This window comes from Leuresthes tenuis, unplaced genomic scaffold, assembly GCF_036924035.1.
Source record: "Leuresthes tenuis unplaced genomic scaffold, fLeuTen1.0.hap1 SCAF_1, whole genome shotgun sequence".
Taxonomy (NCBI): domain Eukaryota; kingdom Metazoa; phylum Chordata; class Actinopteri; order Atheriniformes; family Atherinopsidae; genus Leuresthes; species Leuresthes tenuis.
Genome location: NW_027325355.1, coordinates 43,841,357 through 43,859,903, shown reverse-complemented (window position 1 = coordinate 43,859,903; position 18,547 = coordinate 43,841,357). Strand labels below are relative to the sequence as shown.

The 18,547-nt window shown below is 46.2% G+C and overlaps 5 non-coding genes and 37 pseudogenes across 5 annotated transcripts; all 42 read right to left on the bottom strand.

Moving 5' to 3' along the window:
• Window positions 1–738: 738 nt before the first annotated feature.
• On the bottom strand, window positions 739–856 carry LOC140295001 (5S ribosomal RNA; annotated as a pseudogene).
• A 269-nt stretch (window positions 857–1,125) lies between these two features.
• Window positions 1,126–1,243, bottom strand: LOC140293469 (5S ribosomal RNA; annotated as a pseudogene).
• Window positions 1,244–1,515: 272 nt separating this feature from the next.
• LOC140291429 (5S ribosomal RNA) lies at window positions 1,516–1,634 on the bottom strand (annotated as a pseudogene).
• Window positions 1,635–1,903: 269 nt separating this feature from the next.
• On the bottom strand, window positions 1,904–2,022 carry LOC140297522 (5S ribosomal RNA). Its single transcript, XR_011913249.1, has one exon. It is a non-coding gene; the product is annotated as a 5S ribosomal RNA (ribosomal RNA).
• A 266-nt stretch (window positions 2,023–2,288) lies between these two features.
• LOC140291627 (5S ribosomal RNA) lies at window positions 2,289–2,407 on the bottom strand (annotated as a pseudogene).
• A 269-nt stretch (window positions 2,408–2,676) lies between these two features.
• LOC140295363 (5S ribosomal RNA) lies at window positions 2,677–2,795 on the bottom strand (annotated as a pseudogene).
• Window positions 2,796–3,064: 269 nt separating this feature from the next.
• Window positions 3,065–3,183, bottom strand: LOC140274453 (5S ribosomal RNA). The gene has a single exon (XR_011908354.1). It is a non-coding gene; the product is annotated as a 5S ribosomal RNA (ribosomal RNA).
• Window positions 3,184–3,449: 266 nt separating this feature from the next.
• LOC140292017 (5S ribosomal RNA) lies at window positions 3,450–3,568 on the bottom strand (annotated as a pseudogene).
• Window positions 3,569–3,837: 269 nt separating this feature from the next.
• LOC140318044 (5S ribosomal RNA) lies at window positions 3,838–3,956 on the bottom strand (annotated as a pseudogene).
• A 269-nt stretch (window positions 3,957–4,225) lies between these two features.
• LOC140272836 (5S ribosomal RNA) lies at window positions 4,226–4,344 on the bottom strand (annotated as a pseudogene).
• A 640-nt stretch (window positions 4,345–4,984) lies between these two features.
• LOC140295362 (5S ribosomal RNA) lies at window positions 4,985–5,103 on the bottom strand (annotated as a pseudogene).
• A 269-nt stretch (window positions 5,104–5,372) lies between these two features.
• On the bottom strand, window positions 5,373–5,491 carry LOC140274320 (5S ribosomal RNA). Its single transcript, XR_011908290.1, has one exon. It is a non-coding gene; the product is annotated as a 5S ribosomal RNA (ribosomal RNA).
• Window positions 5,492–5,757: 266 nt separating this feature from the next.
• LOC140292016 (5S ribosomal RNA) lies at window positions 5,758–5,876 on the bottom strand (annotated as a pseudogene).
• Window positions 5,877–6,145: 269 nt separating this feature from the next.
• Window positions 6,146–6,264, bottom strand: LOC140318039 (5S ribosomal RNA; annotated as a pseudogene).
• A 269-nt stretch (window positions 6,265–6,533) lies between these two features.
• On the bottom strand, window positions 6,534–6,652 carry LOC140272832 (5S ribosomal RNA; annotated as a pseudogene).
• Window positions 6,653–6,914: 262 nt separating this feature from the next.
• LOC140295614 (5S ribosomal RNA) lies at window positions 6,915–7,033 on the bottom strand (annotated as a pseudogene).
• A 269-nt stretch (window positions 7,034–7,302) lies between these two features.
• On the bottom strand, window positions 7,303–7,421 carry LOC140295361 (5S ribosomal RNA; annotated as a pseudogene).
• Window positions 7,422–7,690: 269 nt separating this feature from the next.
• Window positions 7,691–7,809, bottom strand: LOC140309156 (5S ribosomal RNA; annotated as a pseudogene).
• Window positions 7,810–8,075: 266 nt separating this feature from the next.
• On the bottom strand, window positions 8,076–8,194 carry LOC140292015 (5S ribosomal RNA; annotated as a pseudogene).
• Window positions 8,195–8,463: 269 nt separating this feature from the next.
• LOC140319094 (5S ribosomal RNA) lies at window positions 8,464–8,582 on the bottom strand (annotated as a pseudogene).
• A 269-nt stretch (window positions 8,583–8,851) lies between these two features.
• On the bottom strand, window positions 8,852–8,970 carry LOC140290680 (5S ribosomal RNA; annotated as a pseudogene).
• A 262-nt stretch (window positions 8,971–9,232) lies between these two features.
• LOC140295613 (5S ribosomal RNA) lies at window positions 9,233–9,351 on the bottom strand (annotated as a pseudogene).
• Window positions 9,352–9,620: 269 nt separating this feature from the next.
• Window positions 9,621–9,739, bottom strand: LOC140298291 (5S ribosomal RNA; annotated as a pseudogene).
• A 668-nt stretch (window positions 9,740–10,407) lies between these two features.
• Window positions 10,408–10,516, bottom strand: LOC140296832 (5S ribosomal RNA; annotated as a pseudogene).
• Window positions 10,517–10,785: 269 nt separating this feature from the next.
• On the bottom strand, window positions 10,786–10,904 carry LOC140294075 (5S ribosomal RNA; annotated as a pseudogene).
• Window positions 10,905–11,173: 269 nt separating this feature from the next.
• LOC140293622 (5S ribosomal RNA) lies at window positions 11,174–11,292 on the bottom strand (annotated as a pseudogene).
• Window positions 11,293–11,561: 269 nt separating this feature from the next.
• On the bottom strand, window positions 11,562–11,680 carry LOC140295282 (5S ribosomal RNA; annotated as a pseudogene).
• A 269-nt stretch (window positions 11,681–11,949) lies between these two features.
• Window positions 11,950–12,068, bottom strand: LOC140298280 (5S ribosomal RNA; annotated as a pseudogene).
• Window positions 12,069–12,340: 272 nt separating this feature from the next.
• LOC140272584 (5S ribosomal RNA) lies at window positions 12,341–12,459 on the bottom strand (annotated as a pseudogene).
• A 665-nt stretch (window positions 12,460–13,124) lies between these two features.
• On the bottom strand, window positions 13,125–13,243 carry LOC140306268 (5S ribosomal RNA; annotated as a pseudogene).
• A 269-nt stretch (window positions 13,244–13,512) lies between these two features.
• LOC140276543 (5S ribosomal RNA) lies at window positions 13,513–13,631 on the bottom strand (annotated as a pseudogene).
• A 269-nt stretch (window positions 13,632–13,900) lies between these two features.
• On the bottom strand, window positions 13,901–14,019 carry LOC140296122 (5S ribosomal RNA; annotated as a pseudogene).
• A 269-nt stretch (window positions 14,020–14,288) lies between these two features.
• Window positions 14,289–14,407, bottom strand: LOC140296000 (5S ribosomal RNA; annotated as a pseudogene).
• A 272-nt stretch (window positions 14,408–14,679) lies between these two features.
• On the bottom strand, window positions 14,680–14,798 carry LOC140297725 (5S ribosomal RNA). Its single transcript, XR_011913436.1, has one exon. It is a non-coding gene; the product is annotated as a 5S ribosomal RNA (ribosomal RNA).
• A 269-nt stretch (window positions 14,799–15,067) lies between these two features.
• Window positions 15,068–15,186, bottom strand: LOC140312837 (5S ribosomal RNA; annotated as a pseudogene).
• Window positions 15,187–15,455: 269 nt separating this feature from the next.
• Window positions 15,456–15,574, bottom strand: LOC140299028 (5S ribosomal RNA). The gene has a single exon (XR_011914616.1). It is a non-coding gene; the product is annotated as a 5S ribosomal RNA (ribosomal RNA).
• Window positions 15,575–15,843: 269 nt separating this feature from the next.
• LOC140291399 (5S ribosomal RNA) lies at window positions 15,844–15,962 on the bottom strand (annotated as a pseudogene).
• Window positions 15,963–16,231: 269 nt separating this feature from the next.
• LOC140300708 (5S ribosomal RNA) lies at window positions 16,232–16,350 on the bottom strand (annotated as a pseudogene).
• A 269-nt stretch (window positions 16,351–16,619) lies between these two features.
• LOC140271197 (5S ribosomal RNA) lies at window positions 16,620–16,743 on the bottom strand (annotated as a pseudogene).
• A 269-nt stretch (window positions 16,744–17,012) lies between these two features.
• LOC140289581 (5S ribosomal RNA) lies at window positions 17,013–17,130 on the bottom strand (annotated as a pseudogene).
• Window positions 17,131–17,787: 657 nt separating this feature from the next.
• LOC140299893 (5S ribosomal RNA) lies at window positions 17,788–17,906 on the bottom strand (annotated as a pseudogene).
• Window positions 17,907–18,175: 269 nt separating this feature from the next.
• Window positions 18,176–18,294, bottom strand: LOC140296328 (5S ribosomal RNA; annotated as a pseudogene).
• Window positions 18,295–18,547: the final 253 nt, after the last annotated feature.

The following is an 18,547-nucleotide window of genomic DNA, read 5'->3' as shown; positions in this document are numbered from 1 at the left end:
CACACAATACACATTCATTAGTCCAGTAGCAGTTGATGTATTACCATGTCGCCTCAGGTCATCTATATGCACAGTTGTGTTGTATGCGATTGCCACTACTTGTGCTTGTTTTTGTTTGTTTGTGTGTTTGTTTTTTCTCTGCTTGTTTGCATGGTCCTCGCAGTGTTATGTATCGCAAAGAAAACTATTCTCATGAACTGGAAAGCGAAAAACAGTCTGTGTATTAACCTGTTTAGAAATGTTCTTTTAGATTATATTAGCATGGGAACAATGTCTGCCTCCTTAAAACATCAATTGGCTGAATTTCATTCTCTCTGGTCCCCGCTGATTAACTGTGTGGCTTCGGGCGTCTGGTGGTCTCTCGGGTCGTGGGGACCGGGTTGGTCATTGTTGGGGGGGACTGTGTGTCAGGCTTGGAGGGCAGTTTTGGGGGCTTGCAGGTGGGGCTGTCTTGCGGTGTGGGGCGGGGTCCCTTAGGGGCCTTGGGGTGGTGGCTGCTAAGTACTGGAATCATACACTTCCTCTATGTAACCAGATAATTGCAGAGAAAGGCTTATGTGTAGTGGGCACATCTTCTTCCCTGACGTGATTATTCTCTGCAGCTGAAACTGAGACTCTCAGATCACTTCGTGTCTGCCAACAAAGCAGCAGCAGCTGAAGATGATCAACTTCCTCATGTGTCACAGGGTGATCAGACGTTGCAACAAAAGACATTTAGGTGGTCCAGAGAAGAGATAAAGCTTACAGCACCTGGTATTCCCAAGCACTCTCCCACCCAAGTACTAACCAGGCCAACCTTGCTTGGCTTCCGAGATCAGACGAGGTCAGGCATGTTCAGGGTGGTGTGGCCGTAAGCGACAATGTCTGTGACAAATGTGCATTATATAGGTACTGGAATCATATGGTTCCTCTATGTAACCAGATAATTGCAGAGAAAGGCTTATGTGTAGTGGGCACATCTTCTTCCCTGACGTGATTATTCTCTGCAGCTGAAACTGAGACTCTCAGATCACTTCGTGTCTGCCAACAAAGCAGCAGAAGCTGAAGATGACCAACTTCCTCATGTGTCACAGGGTGATCAGACGTTGCAACAAAAGACATTCAGGTGGTCCAGAGAAGAGATAAAGCTTACAGCACCTGGTATTCCCAAGCAGTCTCCCACCCAAGTACTAACCAGGCCAACCGTGCTTGGCTTCCGAGATCAGACGAGGTCAGGCATATTGAGGGTGGTGTGGCCGTAAGCAACAATGTCTGTGACAAATGTGCATTATATAGGTACTGGAATCATACAGTTCCTCTATGTAACCAGATAATTGCCGAGAAAGGCTGATGTGTAGTGGGCACATCTTCTTCCCTGACGTTATTATTCTCTTCAGTTGAAACTGAGACTCTCAGATCACTTCGTGTCTGCCAACAAAGCAGCAGCAGCTGCTGAAGATGACAAACTTCCTCATGTGTCACAGGGTGATCAGACGTTGCAACAAAAGACATTCAGGTGGTCCAGAGAAGAGATAAAGCTTACAGCACCTGGTATTCCCAAGCAGTCTCCCACCCAAGTACTAACCAGGCCGAACCCTCCTTGGCTTCTGAGAGCAGACGAGGTCAGACATATTCAGGGTGGTTTGGCCGTAAGCAACAATCTCTGTGACAAATGTGCATTATATAGGCAATGGAATCATATGGTTCCTCTATGTAACAAGATAATTGCCGAGAAAGGCTGATATGTAGTGGGCACATCTTGTTCCCTGACGTGATAATTTTCTCCATTTGAAAATGAGACTCTAAGATCACTTCGTGTCTGCCAACAAAGCAGCAGCAGCTGAAGATGACCAACTTCCTCATGTGTCACAGGGTGATCAGACGTTGCAACAAAAGACATGCAGGTGGTTGAGAGAAGAGAAAAAGCTTACAGCACCTGGTATTCCCAAGCAGTCTCCCATCCAAGTACTAACCAGGCCCAACCCTGCTTGGTTTCCAAGATCAGACGAGGTCGGGCATATTCAGGGTGGTGTGGCCGTAAGCAACAATGTCTGTGACAAATATAAACTGTATAGGTACTGGAATCATACGGTTCCTCTATGCAACCAGATAATTGCCAAGAAAGGCTGATAAGTAGTGGAAACATCTTCCCTGTCGTGATTATTCTCTCCAGCTGAAACTGAGACTCTCATATCACTTCGTGTCTGCCAACAAAGCAGCAGCAGCTGAAGATGACCAACTTCCTCATGTGTCACAGGGCGATCAGACATTGCAACAAAAGACATGCAGGTGGTAGAGAGAAGAGAAAAAGCTTACAGCACCTGGTATTCCCAAGCAGTCTCCCATTCAAGTACTAACAAGGCCCAACCCTGCTTGGGTTCTGAGATCAGACGAGGTCGGGCATATTCAGGGTGGTGTGGCCGTAAGTAACAATGTCTGTGACAAATGTGCATTATATAGGTACTGGAATCATACGGTTCCTCTATGCAACCAGATAATTGCCAAGAAAGGCTAACTTGTAGTGGGCACATCTTCTTCCCTGATGTGATTATTCTCTGCAGCTGAAACTGAGACTCTAAGATCACTTCGTGTCTGCCAACAAAGCAGCAGCAGCTGAAGATGACCAACTTCCTCATGTGTCACAGGGCGATCAGACGTTGCAACAAAAGACATGCAGGTGGTAGAGAGAAGAGAAAAAGCTTACAGCACCTCGTAATCCCAAGCGGTCTCTCATCAAAGTACTAACCAGGCCCAACCCTCCTTGGCTTCTGAGATCAGACGAGGTCAGACATATTCAGGGTGGTTTGGCCGTAAGCAACAATCTCTGTGACAAATGTGCATTATATAGGCAATGGAATCATATGGTTCCTCTATGTAACAAGATAATTGCCGAAAAAGGCTGATATGTAGTGGGCACATCTTGTTCCCTGACGTGATAATTTTCTCCAGCTGAAAATGAGACTCTAAGATCACTTCGTGTCTGCCAACAAAGCAGCAGCAGCTGAAGATGACCAACTTCCTAATGTGTCACAGGGTGATCAGGCGTTGCAACAAAAGACATGCAGGTGGTTGAGAGAAGAGAAAAAGCTTACAGCACCTGGTATTCCCAAGCGGTCTCCCATCCAAGTACTAACCAGGCCCAACCCTGCTTGGCTTCCAAGATCAGACGAGGTCGGGCATATTCAGGGTGGTGTGGCCGTAAGCAACAATGTCTGTGACAAATATAAACTGTATAGGTACTGGAATCATACGGTTCCTCTATGCAACCAGATAATTGCCAAGAAAGGCTGATCAGTAGTGGAAACATCTTCCCTGATGTGATTATTCTCTCCAGCTGAAACTGAGACTCTCATATCACTTCGTGTCTGCCAACAAAGCAGCAGCAGCTGAAGATGACCAACTTCCTCATGTGTCACAGGGCGATCAGACATTGCAACAAAAGACATGCAGGTGGTAGAGAGAAGAGAAAAAGCTTACAGCACCTGGTATTCCCAAGCAGTCTCCCATTCAAGTACTAATCAGGCCCAACCCTGCTTGGGTTCTGAGATCAGACGAGGTTGGGCATATTCAGGGTGGTGTGGCCGTAAGTAACAATGTCTGTGACAAATGTGCATTATATAGGTACTGGAATCATACGGTTCCTCTATGCAACCAGATAATTGCCAAGAAAGGCTGATATGTAGTGGGCACATCTTGTTCCCTGACGTGATAATTTTCTCCAGCTGAAAATGAGACTCTAAGATCACTTCGTGTCTGCCAACAAAGCAGCAGAAACTGAAGATGACCAACTTCCTCATGTGTCACAGGGTGATCAGACGTTGCAACAAAAGACATGCAGGTGGTTGAGAGAAGAGAAAAAGCTTACAGCACCTGATAATCCCAAGCGGTCTCCCATCCAAGTACTAACCAGGCACAACCCTGCTTGGCTTCCGAGATCAGACGAGGTCGGGCTTATTCAGGGTGGTGTGGCCGTAAGCAACAATGTCTGTGACAAATGTAAATTGTATAGGTACTGGAATCATACGTTTCCTCTATATAACCAGATAATTGCAGAGAAAGGCTGATAAATAGTGGGCACATCTTCTTCCCTGACGTGATTATTCTCTCCAGCTGAAAATGAGACTCTCAGATCACTTCGTGTCTGCCAACAAAGCAGCAGCAGCTGAAGATGACCAACTTCCTTATGTGTCACAGGGCGATCAGACCTTGCAACAAAATACATGCAGGTGGTAGAGAGAAGAGAAAAAGCTTACAGCACCTGGCATTCCCAAGGGGTCTCCCATTCAAGTACTAACCAGGCCCAGCCCTCCTTGGCTTCCGAGATCAGTCGAGGTCGGGCATATTCAGGGTGGTGTGGCCGTAAGTAACAATGTCTGTGAAAAATGTGCATTATATAGGTACTGGAATAATACAGTTCCTCTATGTAACCAGATAATTGCAGAGAAAGGCTAACTTGTTGTGGGCACATCTTCTTCCTTGATGTGATTATTCTCTGCAGCTGAAACTGAGACTCTCAGATCACTTCGTGTCTGCTAACAAAGCAGCAGCAGCTGAAGATGACAAACTTCCTCATGTGTCACAGGGCGATCAGACATTACAACAAAAGACATGTAGGTGGTAGAGAAAAAGCTTACAGCACCTGGTATTCCCAAGCGGTGTCCCATCAAAGTACTAACCAGGCCCAGCCCTCCTTGGCTTCCAAGATCAGACATATTCAGGGTGGTTTGGCCGTAAGTAACAATCTCATTGACAAATGTGCATTATATAGGCAATGGAATCATACACTTCCTCTATGTAACCAGATAATTGCCGAGAAAGGCTGATATGTAGTGGGCACATCTTCTTCCCTGATGTGATTATTCTCTTCAGCTGAAACTGAGACTCTCAGATCACTTTGTGTCTGCCAACAAAGCAGCAGCAGCTGAAGATGACCAACTTCCTCATGTGTCACAGGGCGATCAGACGTTGCAACAAAAGACATGCAGGTGGTAGAGAGAAGAGAAAAAGCTTACAGCACCTCGTAATCCCAAGCGGTCTCTCATCAAAGTACTAACCAGGCCCAACCCTCCTTGGCTTCTGAGATCAGACGAGGTCAGACATATTCAGGGTGGTTTGGCCGTAAGCAACAATCTCTGTGACAAATGTGCATTATATAGGCAATGGAATCATATGGTTCCTCTATGTAACAAGATAATTGCCGAAAAAGGCTGATATGTAGTGGGCACATCTTGTTCCCTGACGTGATAATTTTCTCCAGCTGAAAATGAGACTCTAAGATCACTTCGTGTCTGCCAACAAAGCAGCAGCAGCTGAAGATGACCAACTTCCTAATGTGTCACAGGGTGATCAGGCGTTGCAACAAAAGACATGCAGGTGGTTGAGAGAAGAGAAAAAGCTTACAGCACCTGGTATTCCCAAGCGGTCTCCCATCCAAGTACTAACCAGGCCCAACCCTGCTTGGCTTCCAAGATCAGACGAGGTCGGGCATATTCAGGGTGGTGTGGCCGTAAGCAACAATGTCTGTGACAAATATAAACTGTATAGGTACTGGAATCATACGGTTCCTCTATGCAACCAGATAATTGCCAAGAAAGGCTGATCAGTAGTGGAAACATCTTCCCTGATGTGATTATTCTCTCCAGCTGAAACTGAGACTCTCATATCACTTCGTGTCTGCCAACAAAGCAGCAGCAGCTGAAGATGACCAACTTCCTCATGTGTCACAGGGCGATCAGACATTGCAACAAAAGACATGCAGGTGGTAGAGAGAAGAGAAAAAGCTTACAGCACCTGGTATTCCCAAGCAGTCTCCCATTCAAGTACTAATCAGGCCCAACCCTGCTTGGGTTCTGAGATCAGACGAGGTTGGGCATATTCAGGGTGGTGTGGCCGTAAGTAACAATGTCTGTGACAAATGTGCATTATATAGGTACTGGAATCATACGGTTCCTCTATGCAACCAGATAATTGCCAAGAAAGGCTGATATGTAGTGGGCACATCTTGTTCCCTGACGTGATAATTTTCTCCAGCTGAAAATGAGACTCTAAGATCACTTCGTGTCTGCCAACAAAGCAGCAGAAACTGAAGATGACCAACTTCCTCATGTGTCACAGGGTGATCAGACGTTGCAACAAAAGACATGCAGGTGGTTGAGAGAAGAGAAAAAGCTTACAGCACCTGATAATCCCAAGCGGTCTCCCATCCAAGTACTAACCAGGCACAACCCTGCTTGGCTTCCGAGATCAGACGAGGTCGGGCTTATTCAGGGTGGTGTGGCCGTAAGCAACAATGTCTGTGACAAATGTAAATTGTATAGGTACTGGAATCATACGTTTCCTCTATATAACCAGATAATTGCAGAGAAAGGCTGATAAATAGTGGGCACATCTTCTTCCCTGACGTGATTATTCTCTCCAGCTGAAAATGAGACTCTCAGATCACTTCGTGTCTGCCAACAAAGCAGCAGCAGCTGAAGATGACCAACTTCCTTATGTGTCACAGGGCGATCAGACCTTGCAACAAAATACATGCAGGTGGTAGAGAGAAGAGAAAAAGCTTACAGCACCTGGCATTCCCAAGGGGTCTCCCATTCAAGTACTAACCAGGCCCAGCCCTCCTTGGCTTCCGAGATCAGTCGAGGTCGGGCATATTCAGGGTGGTGTGGCCGTAAGTAACAATGTCTGTGAAAAATGTGCATTATATAGGTACTGGAATAATACAGTTCCTCTATGTAACCAGATAATTGCAGAGAAAGGCTAACTTGTTGTGGGCACATCTTCTTCCTTGATGTGATTATTCTCTGCAGCTGAAACTGAGACTCTCAGATCACTTCGTGTCTGCTAACAAAGCAGCAGCAGCTGAAGATGACCAACTTCCTCATGTGTCACAGGGCGATCAGACATTACAACAAAAGACATGTAGGTGGTAGAGAAAAAGCTTACAGCACCTGGTATTCCCAAGCGGTGTCCCATCAAAGTACTAACCAGGCCCAGCCCTCCTTGGCTTCCAAGATCAGACAAGGTCAGACATATTCAGGGTGGTTTGGCCGTAAGTAACAATCTCCGTGACAAATGTGCATTATATAGGCAATGGAATCATACACTTCCTCTATGTAACCAGATAATTGCCGAGAAAGGCTGATATGTAGTGGGCACATCTTCTTCCCTGATGTGATTATTCTCTTCAGCTGAAACTGAGACTCTCAGATCACTTTGTGTCTGCCAACAAAGCAGCAGCAGCTGAAGATGACCAACTTCCTCATGTGTCACAGGGCGATCAGACGTTGCAACAAAAGACATGCAGGTGGTAGAGAGAAGAGAAAAAGCTTACAGCACCTCGTAATCCCAAGCGGTCTCTCATCAAAGTACTAACCAGGCCCAACCCTCCTTGGCTTCTGAGATCAGACGAGGTCAGACATATTCAGGGTGGTTTGGCCGTAAGCAACAATCTCTGTGACAAATGTGCATTATATAGGCAATGGAATCATATGGTTCCTCTATGTAACAAGATAATTGCCGAAAAAGGCTGATATGTAGTGGGCACATCTTGTTCCCTGACGTGATAATTTTCTCCAGTTGAAAATGAGACTCTAAGATCACTTTGTGTCTGCCAACAAAGCAGCAGCAGCTGAAGATGACCAACTTCCTAATGTGTCACAGGGTGATCAGGCGTTGCAACAAAAGACATGCAGGTGGTTGAGAGAAGAGAAAAAGCTTACAGCACCTGGTATTCCCAAGCAGTCTCCCATTCAAGTACTAATCAGGCCCAACCCTGCTTGGGTTCTGAGATCAGACGAGGTCGGGCATATTCAGGGTGGTGTGGCCGTAAGCAACAATGTCTGTGACAAATATAAACTGTATAGGTACTGGAATCATACGGTTCCTCTATGCAACCAGATAATTGCCAAGAAAGGCTGATAAGTAGTGGAAACATCTTCCCTGATGTGATTATTCTCTCCAGCTGAAACTGAGACTCTCATATCACTTCGTGTCTGCCAACAAAGCAGCAGCAGCTGAAGATGACCAACTTCCTCATGTGTCACAGGGCGATCAGACATTGCAACAAAAGACATGCAGGTGGTAGAGAGAAGAGAAAAAGCTTACAGCACCTGGTATTCCCAAGCAGTCTCCCATTCAAGTACTAATCAGGCCCAACCCTGCTTGGGTTCTGAGATCAGACGAGGTTGGGCATATTCAGGGTGGTGTGGCCGTAAGTAACAATGTCTGTGACAAATGTGCATTATATAGGTACTGGAATCATACGGTTCCTCTATGCAACCAGATAATTGCCAAGAAAGGCTGATATGTAGTGGGCACATCTTGTTCCCTGACGTGATAATTTTCTCCAGCTGAAAATGAGACTCTAAGATCACTTCGTGTCTGCCAACAAAGCAGCAGAAACTGAAGATGACCAACTTCCTCATGTGTCACAGGGTGATCAGACGTTGCAACAAAAGACATGCAGGTGGTTGAGAGAAGAGAAAAAGCTTACAGCACCTGATAATCCCAAGGGGTCTCCCATCCAAGTACTAACCAGGCACAACCCTGCTTGGCTTCCGAGATCAGACGAGGTCGGGCTTATTCAGGGTGGTGTGGCCGTAAGCAACAATGTCTGTGACAAATGTAAATTGTATAGGTACTGGAATCATACGTTTCCTCTATATAACCAGATAATTGCAGAGAAAGGCTGATAAATAGTGGGCACATCTTCTTCCCTGACGTGATTATTCTCTCCAGCTGAAAATGAGACTCTCAGATCACTTCGTGTCTGCCAACAAAGCAGCAGCAGCTGAAGATGACCAACTTCCTTATGTGTCACAGGGCGATCAGACCTTGCAACAAAATACATGCAGGTGGTAGAGAGAAGAGAAAAAGCTTACAGCACCTGGCATTCCCAAGGGGTCTCCCATTCAAGTACTAACCAGGCCCAGCCTTCCTTGGCTTCCGAGATCAGTCGAGGTCGGGCATATTCAGGGTGGTGTGGCCGTAAGTAACAATGTCTGTGAAAAATGTGCATTATATAGGTACTGGAATAATACAGTTCCTCTATGTAACCAGATAATTGCAGAGAAAGGCTAACTTGTTGTGGGCACATCTTCTTCCTTGATGTGATTATTCTCTGCAGCTGAAACTGAGACTCTCAGATCACTTCGTGTCTGCTAACAAAGCAGCAGCAGCTGAAGATGACCAACTTCCTCATGTGTCACAGGGCGATCAGACATTACAACAAAAGACATGTAGGTGGTAGAGAAAAAGCTTACAGCACCTGGTATTCCCAAGCGGTGTCCCATCAAAGTACTAACCAGGCCCAGCCCTCCTTGGCTTCCAAGATCAGACAAGGTCAGACATATTCAGGGTGGTTTGGCCGTAAGTAACAATCTCCGTGACAAATGTGCATTATATAGGCAATGGAATCATACACTTCCTCTATGTAACCAGATAATTGCCGAGAAAGGCTGATATGTAGTGGGCACATCTTCTTCCTTGACGTGATAATTCTCTCCAGCTGAAAATGAGACTCTCAGATCACTTTGTGTCTGCCAACAAAGCAGCAGCAGCTGAAGATGACCAACTTCCTCATGTGTCACAGGGTGATCAGACGTTGCAACAAAAGACATGCAGGTGGTAGAGAGAAGAGAAAAAGCTTACAGCACCTGGTATTCCCAAGCAGTCTCCCATCCAAGTACTAACCAGGCCCAAACCTGCTTGACTTCCAAGATCAGACGAGGTCGGGCTTATTCAGGGTGGTGTGGCCGTAAGCAACAATATCTGTGACAAATGTGCATTATATAGGTACTGGAATCATACACTTCCTCTATGTAACCAGATAATTGCCGAGAAAGGCTGACTTGTAGTGGGCACATCTTCTTCCCTGATGTGATTATTCTCTGCAGCTGAAACTGAGACTCTCAGATCACTTCGTGTCTGCCAACAAAGAAGCAGCAGCAGCTGAAGATGACCAACTTCCTCATGTGTCACAGGAGGATCAGACGTTGCCACAAAAGACATGAAGGTGGTAGAGAGTAGAGAAGAAGCTTACAGCACCTGGTATTCCCAAGCAGTCTCCCATTGAAGTACGAACCAGACCCAACCCAACCCTGCTTGGCTTCCAGGATAAGACAAGGTGGGGCTTATTCAGGGTGGTGTGGCGGTAAGCAACAATATTTGTTACAAATGTGAATTATATAGGTACTGGAATCATATACTTCCTCTATGAAACCAGATAATTGCCGAGAAAGGCTGATGTGTAGTGGGCATATCATCTTCTCTGATGTGATCATTCTCTTCAGCTGAAACTGAGACTCTCAGATCACTTCGTGTCTGCCAACAAAGCAGTAGCAGCAGCTGAAGATGACCAACTTCCTCATGTGTCACAGGGTGATCAGACGTTGCAACAAAACACATGCAGGTGGTAGAGAGAAGAGAAAAAGCTTACAGCGCCTGGTATTCCCAAGCGGTCTCCCACCCAAGTACTAACCAGGCCCAACACTGCTTGGCTTCCGAGATCAGACAAATTCAGGGTGGTGTGGCCGTAAGTAACAATGTCTGTGACAAATGTGCATTATATAAGTACAGGAATCATACGGTTCCTCTATGTAACCAGATAATTGATGAGAAAGGCTGATGTGTAGTGGGCACATCTTCTTCCCTGACGTGATTATTCTCTTCAGCTGAAACTGAGACTCTCAGATCACTTCGTGTGTGCTAACAAAGCAGCAGCAGCTGAAGATGACCAACTTCCTCATGTGTCACAGGGCGATCAGACATTGCAACAAAAGACATGTAGGTGGTAGAGAGAAGAGAAAAAGCTTACAGCACCTGGTATTCCCAAGCGGTGTCCCATCAAAGTACTAAGCAGGCCCAGCCCTCCTTGGCTTCCGAGATCAGACAAGGTCAGACATATTCAGGGTGGTGTGGCCGTAAGCAACAATGTCTGTGACAAATGTAAATTGTATAGGTACTGGAATCATACGTTTCCTCTATATAACCAGATAATTGCAGAGAAAGGCTGATAAATAGTGGGCACATCTTCTTCCCTGACGTGATTATTCTCTCCAGCTGAAAATGAGACTCTCAGATCACTTCGTGTCTGCCAACAAAGCAGCAGCAGCTGAAGATGACCAACTTCCTCATGTGTCACAGGGCGATCAGACCTTGCAACAAAATACATGCAGGTGGTAGAGAGAAGAGAAAAAGCTTACAGCACCTGACATTCCCAAGGGGTCTCCCATTCAAGTACTAACCAGGCCCAGCCCTCCTTGGCTTCCGAGATCAGTCGAGGTTGGGCATATTCAGGGTGGTGTGGCCGTAAGTAACAATGTCTGTGAAAAATGTGCATTATATAGGTACTGGAATAATACAGTTCCTCTATGTAACCAGATAATTGCAGAGAAAGGCTAACTTGTTGTGGGCACATCTTCTTCCTTGATGTGATTATTCTCTGTAGCTGAAACTGAGACTCTCAGATCACTTCGTGTCTGCTAACAAAGCAGCAGCAGCTGAAGATGACCAACTTCCTCATGTGTCACAGGGCGATCAGACATTGCAACAAAAGACATGTAGGTGGTAGAGAGAAGAGAAAAAGCTTACAGCACCTGGTATTCCCAAGCGGTGTTCCATCAAAGTACTAACCAGGCCCAGCCCTCCTTGGCTTCCGAGATCAGACAAGGTCAGACATATTCAGGGTGGTTTGGCCGTAAGTAACAATCTCCGTGACAAATGTGCATTATATAGGCAATGGAATCATACACTTCCTCTATGTAACCAGATAATTGCCGAGAAAGGCTGATATGTAGTGGGCACATCTTCTTCCCTGACGTGATAATTCTCTCCAGCTGAAAAAAAGACTCTCAGATCACTTTGTGTCTGCCAACAAAGCAGCAGCAGCTGAAGATGACCAACTTCCTCATGTGTCACAGGGTGATCAGACGTTGCAACAAAAGACATGCAGGTGGTAGAGAGAAGGGAAAAAGCTTACAGCACCTGGTATTCCCAAGCAGTCTCCCATCCAAGTACTAACCAGGCCCAAACCTGCTTGACTTCCAAGATCAGACGAGGTCGGGCTTATTCAGGGTGGTGTGGCCGTAAGCAACAATATCTGTGACAAATGTGCATTATATAGGTACTGGAATCATACACTTCCTCTATGTAACCAGATAATTGCCGAGAAAGGCTGACTTGTAGTGGGCACATCTTCTTCCCTGATGTGATTATTCTCTGCAGCTGAAATTGAGACTCTCAGATCACTTCGTGTATGCCAACAAAGAAGCAGCAGCAGCTGAAGATGACCAACTTCCTCATGTGTCACAGGAGGATCAGACGTTGCCACAAAAGACATGAAGGTGGTAGAGAGTAGAGAACAAGCTTACAGCACCTGGTATTCCCAAGTGGTCTCCCATCCAAGAACTAACCAGGCCCAACCCTGCTTGGCTTCCGAGATCAGACAAGGTCAGGCATGTTCCGGGTGGTGTGACCGTAAGCAGCAATGTCTCTGACAAATGTGCATTATATAGGTACTGGAATCATACGGTTCCTCTATGCAACCAGATAATTGCCGAGAAAGGCTGATGTGTAGGGGGTAAATCATCTTCTCTGATGTGATCATTCTCTGCAACTGAAACTGAGACTCTCAGATCACTTCATGTCTGCCAACAAAGCAGCAGCAGCTGAAGATGACCAACTTCCTCATGTGTCACAGGGTGGTCAGACGTTGCAACAAAAGACATTCAGGTGGTCCAGAGAAGAGAAAAAGCTTACAGCACCTGGTATTCCCAAGCAGTCTCCCATTGAAGTACGAACCAGACCCAACCCAACCCTGCTTGGCTTCCAGGATAAGACAAGGTGGGGCTTATTCAGGGTGGTGTGGCGGTAAGCAACAATATTTGTTACAAATGTGAATTATATAGGTACTGGAATCATACACTTCCTCTATGAAACCAGATAATTGCCGAGAAAGGCTGATGTGTAGTGGGCATATCATCTTCTCTGATGTGATCATTCTCTTCAGCTGAAACTGAGACTCTCAGATCACTTTGTGTCTGCCAACAAAGCAGCAGCAGCAGCTGAAGATGACCAACTTCCTCATGTGTCACAGGGTGATCAGACGTTGCAACAAAAGACATGCAGGTGGTCGAGAGAAGACAAAAAGCTTACAGCTCCTGGTATTCCCAAGCGGTCTCCCATTTAAGTACTAACCAGGCCCAACCCTCCTTGGCTACCGAGATCAGACGAGGTCGGGCATGTTCAGGGTGGTGTGGCCGTAAGCAACAATGTCTGTGACAAATGTGCATTATATAGGTACTGGAATCATACGGTTCCTCTATGTAACCAGATAATTGCCGAGAAAGGCAGACTTGTAGTGGGCAAATCTTCTTCCCTCATGTGATCATTCTCTGCAGCTGAAACTGAGACTCTCAGATCACTTCGTGTCTGCCAACAAAGCAGCAGCAGCTGAAAATGACCACCTTTCTCATGTGTCACAGGGTGATCAGACGTTGCAACAAAAGACATGCAGGTGGTCGAGAGAAGAGAAAAAGCTTACAGCACCTGGTATTCCCAAGAGGTCTTCCATCCAAATACTAACCACGCCCAACCCTCCTTGGCTTCCGAGATCAGACGAGGTCGGGCATGTTCAGGGTGGTGTGGCCGTAAGCAACAATGTCTCTGACAAATGTGCATTATATAGGTACTGGAATCATACGGTTCCTCTATGCAACCAGATCATTTCCGAGAAAGGCTGATGTGTAGTGGTAACATCTTCTTCCCTGACGTGATTATTCTCTGCAGCTGAAACTGAGACTCTCAGATCACTTTGTGTCTGCCAACAAAGCAGCAGTAGCTGAAGATAACCAACTTCCTCATGTGTCACAGGGTGATCAGACGTTGCAACAAAAGACATGCAGGTGGTAGAGAGAAGAGAAAAAGCTTACAGCACCTGGTATTCCCAGAGAGTCTACCATCCAAGTACTAACCAGGCCAAAACCTGCTTGGCTTCCGAGATCAGACGTGGTCAGGCATTTTCAGGGTGGTGTGGCCATAATTAACCATAACTTTGACAAATGTGCATTATAAAGGTACTGGAATCATACAGTTCCTCTATGCACCCAGATAATTGCAGAGAAAGGCTGATGTGTAGCGGGCATATCATCTTCTCTGATGTGATCATTCTCTGCAACTGAAACTGAGACTCTCAGATCACTTCGTGTCAGCCAACAAAGCAGCAGCAGCTGAAGATGACCAACTTCCTCATGTGTCACAGGGTGATCAGACGTTGCAACAAAAGACATGCAGGTTGTAGAGAGAAGAGAAAACGCTTACGGCACCTGGTATTCCAAAGCAGTCTCCCATCCAAGTACTAAGGAGGCTCAACCCTGCTTGGCTTCCGAGATCAGACGAGGTCGGGCATGTTCAGGGTGGTGTGGCCGTAAGGAACAATTTCTGTGACAAATGTGCATTATATAGGTACTGGAATCATACGGTTCCTCTATGTAACCAGATAATTGATGAGAAAGGCTGACTTGTTATGGGCACATCTTCTTCCCTGATGTGATTATTCTCTGCAGCTGAAATTGAGACTATCAGATCACTTCGTGTCTGCCAACAAAGAAGCAGCAGCAGCTGAAGATGACCAACTTCCTCATGTGTCACAGGAGGATCAGACGTTGCCACAAAAGACATTCAGGTGGTCCAGAGAAGAGATAAAGCTTACAGCACCTGGTATTCCCAAGCGGTCTCCCATTTAAGTACTAACCAAGCCCAACCCTCCTTGGCTTCCGAGATCAGACGAGATCGGGCATGTTCAGGGTGGTGTGGCCGTAAGCAACATGGTCTGTGACAAATGTGCATTATATAGGTACTGGAATCATACAGTTCCTCTATGTAACCAGATAATTGCCGAGAAAGGCTGACTTGTAGTGGGCACATCTTCTTCCCTGATGTGATTATTCTCTGCAGCTGAAACTGAGACTCTCAGATCACTTTGTGTCTGCCAACAAAGCAGCAGCAGCTGAAGATGACCAACTTCCTCATGTGTCACAGGGTGATCAGACGTTGCAACAAAAGACATGCAGGTGGTAGAGAGAAGAGAAAAAGCTTACAGCACCTGGTATTCCCAAGCCGTCTCCCATTTAAGTACTAACCAGGCCCAACCCTCCTTGGCTTCCGAGATCAGACGAGGTCGGGCATGTTCAGGGTGGTGTGGCCGTAAGCAACCATAACTGTGACAAATGTGCATTATATAGGTACTGGAATCATACAGTTCCTCTATGTAACCAGATAATTGCCGAGAAAAGCTGATAAGTAGTGGGCACATCTTCTTCCCTGACGTGATTATTCTCTTGAGCTGAAAGTGAGACTCTCAGATCACTTTGTGTCTGCCAACAAAGCAGCAGAAGCTGAAGATGACCAACTTCCTCATGTGTCACAGGGCGATCAGACCTTGCAACAAAATACATGCAGGTGGTAGAGAGTAGAGAAGAAGCTTACAGCACCTGGTATTCCCAAGCGGTCTCCCATCCAAGTACTAACCAGGTCCAACCCTGCTTGGCTTCCGAGATCAGACGAGGTCAGGCATGTTCCGGGTGGTGTGGCCGTAAGCATCAATGTGTCTGACAAATGTGCATTATATAAGTACAGGAATCATACGGTTCCTCTATGTAACCAGATAATTGCTGAGAAAGGCTGATGTGTAGTTGGCACATCTTCTTCCCTGACGTGATTATTCTCTTCAGCTGAAACTGAGACTCTCAGATCACTTCGTGTCTTCCAACAAAGCAGCAGCAGCTGAAGATGGCCAACTTTCTCATGTGTCACAGGGTGATCAGACGTTGCAACAAAAGACATGCAGGTTGTAGAGAGAAGAGAATATGCTTACAGCACCTGGTATTCCCAAGCAGTCTCCCATTAAAGTACTAACCAGGCCCAACCCTCCTTGGCTTCCGAGATCAGACGAGGTCGGGCTTATTCAGGGTGGTGTGGCCGTATGGAACAATTTCTGTGACAAATGTGCATTATATAGGTACTGGAATCATACAATTCCTCTATGTAACCAGATAATTGATGAGAAAGGCTGACTTGTTATGGGCACATCTTCTTCCCTGATGTGATTATTCTCTGCAGCTGAAACTGAGACTCTCAGATCACTTCGTGTCTGCCAACAAAGCAGCAGCAGCTGAAGATGACCAACTTCCTCATGTGTCACAGGGGGATCAGACGTTGCAACAAAAGACATGCAGGTGGTCGAGAGAAGACAAAAAGCTTACAGCTCCTGGTATTCCCAAGCGGTCTCCCATTTAAGTACTAACCAGGCCCAACCCTCCTTGGCTTCCGAGATCAGACGAGGTCGGGCATGTTCAGGGTGGTGTGGCCGTAAGCAACATGGTCTGTGACAAATGTGCATTATATAGGTACTGGAATCATACGGTTCCTCTATGTAACCAGATAATTGCCGAGAAAGGCTGACTTGTAGTGGGCACATCTTCTTCCCTGATGTGATTATTCTCTGCAGCTGAAACTGAGACTCTCAGATCACTTCGTGTCTGACAACAAAGCAGCAGCAGCTGAAGATGACCACCTTCCTCATGTGTCACAGGGTGATCAGACGTTGCAACAAAAGACATGCAGGTGGTAGAGAAAAGAGAAAAAGCTTACAGCACCTGGTATTCCCAAGCAGTCTCCCACCCAAGTACTAACCAGGCACAACCCCGCTTGGCTTCCGAGATCGGACGAGGTCGGGCATATTATATTCAGGGTGGTGTGGCCGTAAGCGACAATCTCTGTGACAAATGTGCATTATATAGGTACTGGAATCATACGGTTCCTCTATGTAACCAGATAATTGCAGAGAAAGGCTTATGTGTAGTGGAAACATCTTCTTCCCTGACGTGATTATTCTCTGCAGCTGAAACTGAGACTCTCAGATCACTTCGTGTCTGCCAACAAAGCAGCAGAAGCTGAAGATGACCAACTTCCTCATGTGTCACAGGGTGATCAGACGTTGCAACAAAAGACATTCAGGTGGTCCAGAGAAGAGATAAAGCTTACAGCACCTGGTATTCCCAAGCAGTCTCCCACCCAAGTACTAACCAGGCCAACCGTGCTTGGCTTCCGAGATCAGACGAGGTCAGGCATGTTCAGGGTGGTGTGGCCGTAAGCGACAATGTCTGTGACAAATGTGCATTATATAGGTACTGGAATCATACGGTTCCTCTATGTAACCAGATAATTGCAGAGAAAGGCTTATGTGTAGTGGGCACATCTTCTTCCCTGACGTGATTATTCTCTTCAGTTGAAACTGAGACTCTCAGATCACTTCGTGTCTGCCAACAAAGTAGCAGAAGCTGAAGATGACAAACTTCCTCATGTGTCACAGGGTGATCAGATGTTGCAACAAAAGACATGCAGGTGGTAGAGAGAAGAGAAAAAGCTTACAGCACCTGGTATTCCCAAGCAGTCTCCCATTGAAGTACAAACCAGACCCAACCCTGCTTGGCTTCCAGGATAAGACAAGGTGGGGCTTATTCAGGGTGGTGTGGCGGTAAGCAACAATATTTGTTACAAATGTGAATTATATAGGTACTGGAATCATACACTTCCTCTATGAAACCAGATAATTGCCGAGAAAGGCTGATGTGTAGTGGGCATATCATCTTCTCTGATGTGATCATTCTCTTCAGCTGAAACTGAGACTCTCAGATCACTTCGTGTCTGCCAACAAAGCAGCAGCAGCTGAAGATGACCAACTTCCTCATGTGTCACAGGGTGATCAGACGTTGCAACAAAACACATGCAGGTGGTAGAGAGAAGAGAAAAAGCTTACAGCACCTGGTATTCCCAAGCGGTCTCCCACCCAAGTACTAACCAGGCCCAACACTGCTTGGCTTCCGAGATCAGACGAGGTCAGGTAAATTCAGGGTGGTGTGGCCGTAAGTAACAATGTCTGTGACAAATGTGCATTATATAAGTACAGGAATCATACGGTTCCTCTATGTAACCAGATAATTGATGAGAACGGCTGATGTGTAGTGGGCACATCTTCTTCCCTGACGTGATTATTCTCTTCAGCTGAAACTGAGACTCTCAGATCACTTCGTGTCTTCCAACAAAGCAGCAGCAGCTGAAGATGACCAACTTCTTCACGTGTCACAGGGTGATCAGACGTTGCAACAAAAGACATGCAGGTGGTAGAGAGAAGAGAAGAAGCTTACAGCACCTGGTATTCCGAAGCAGTCTCCCATCCAAGTACTAAGCAGGCTCAACCCTGTTTTGCTTCCGAGATCACACGAGGTTGGGCATATTCAGGGTGGTGTGGCCGTAAGTAACAATGTCTGTGACAAATGTGCATTATAGAGGTACTGGAATCATACGGTTCCTCTATGCAACCAGATAATTGCCAAGAAAGGCTAACTTGTAGTGGGCACATCTTCTTCCCTGACGTGATTATTCTCTGCAGCTGAAATTGAGACTCTCAGATCACTTCGTGTCTGCCAACAAAGCAGCAGCAGCTGAAGATGACCAACTTCCTCATGTGTCACAGGGCGATCAGACCTTGCAACAAAATACATGCAGGTGG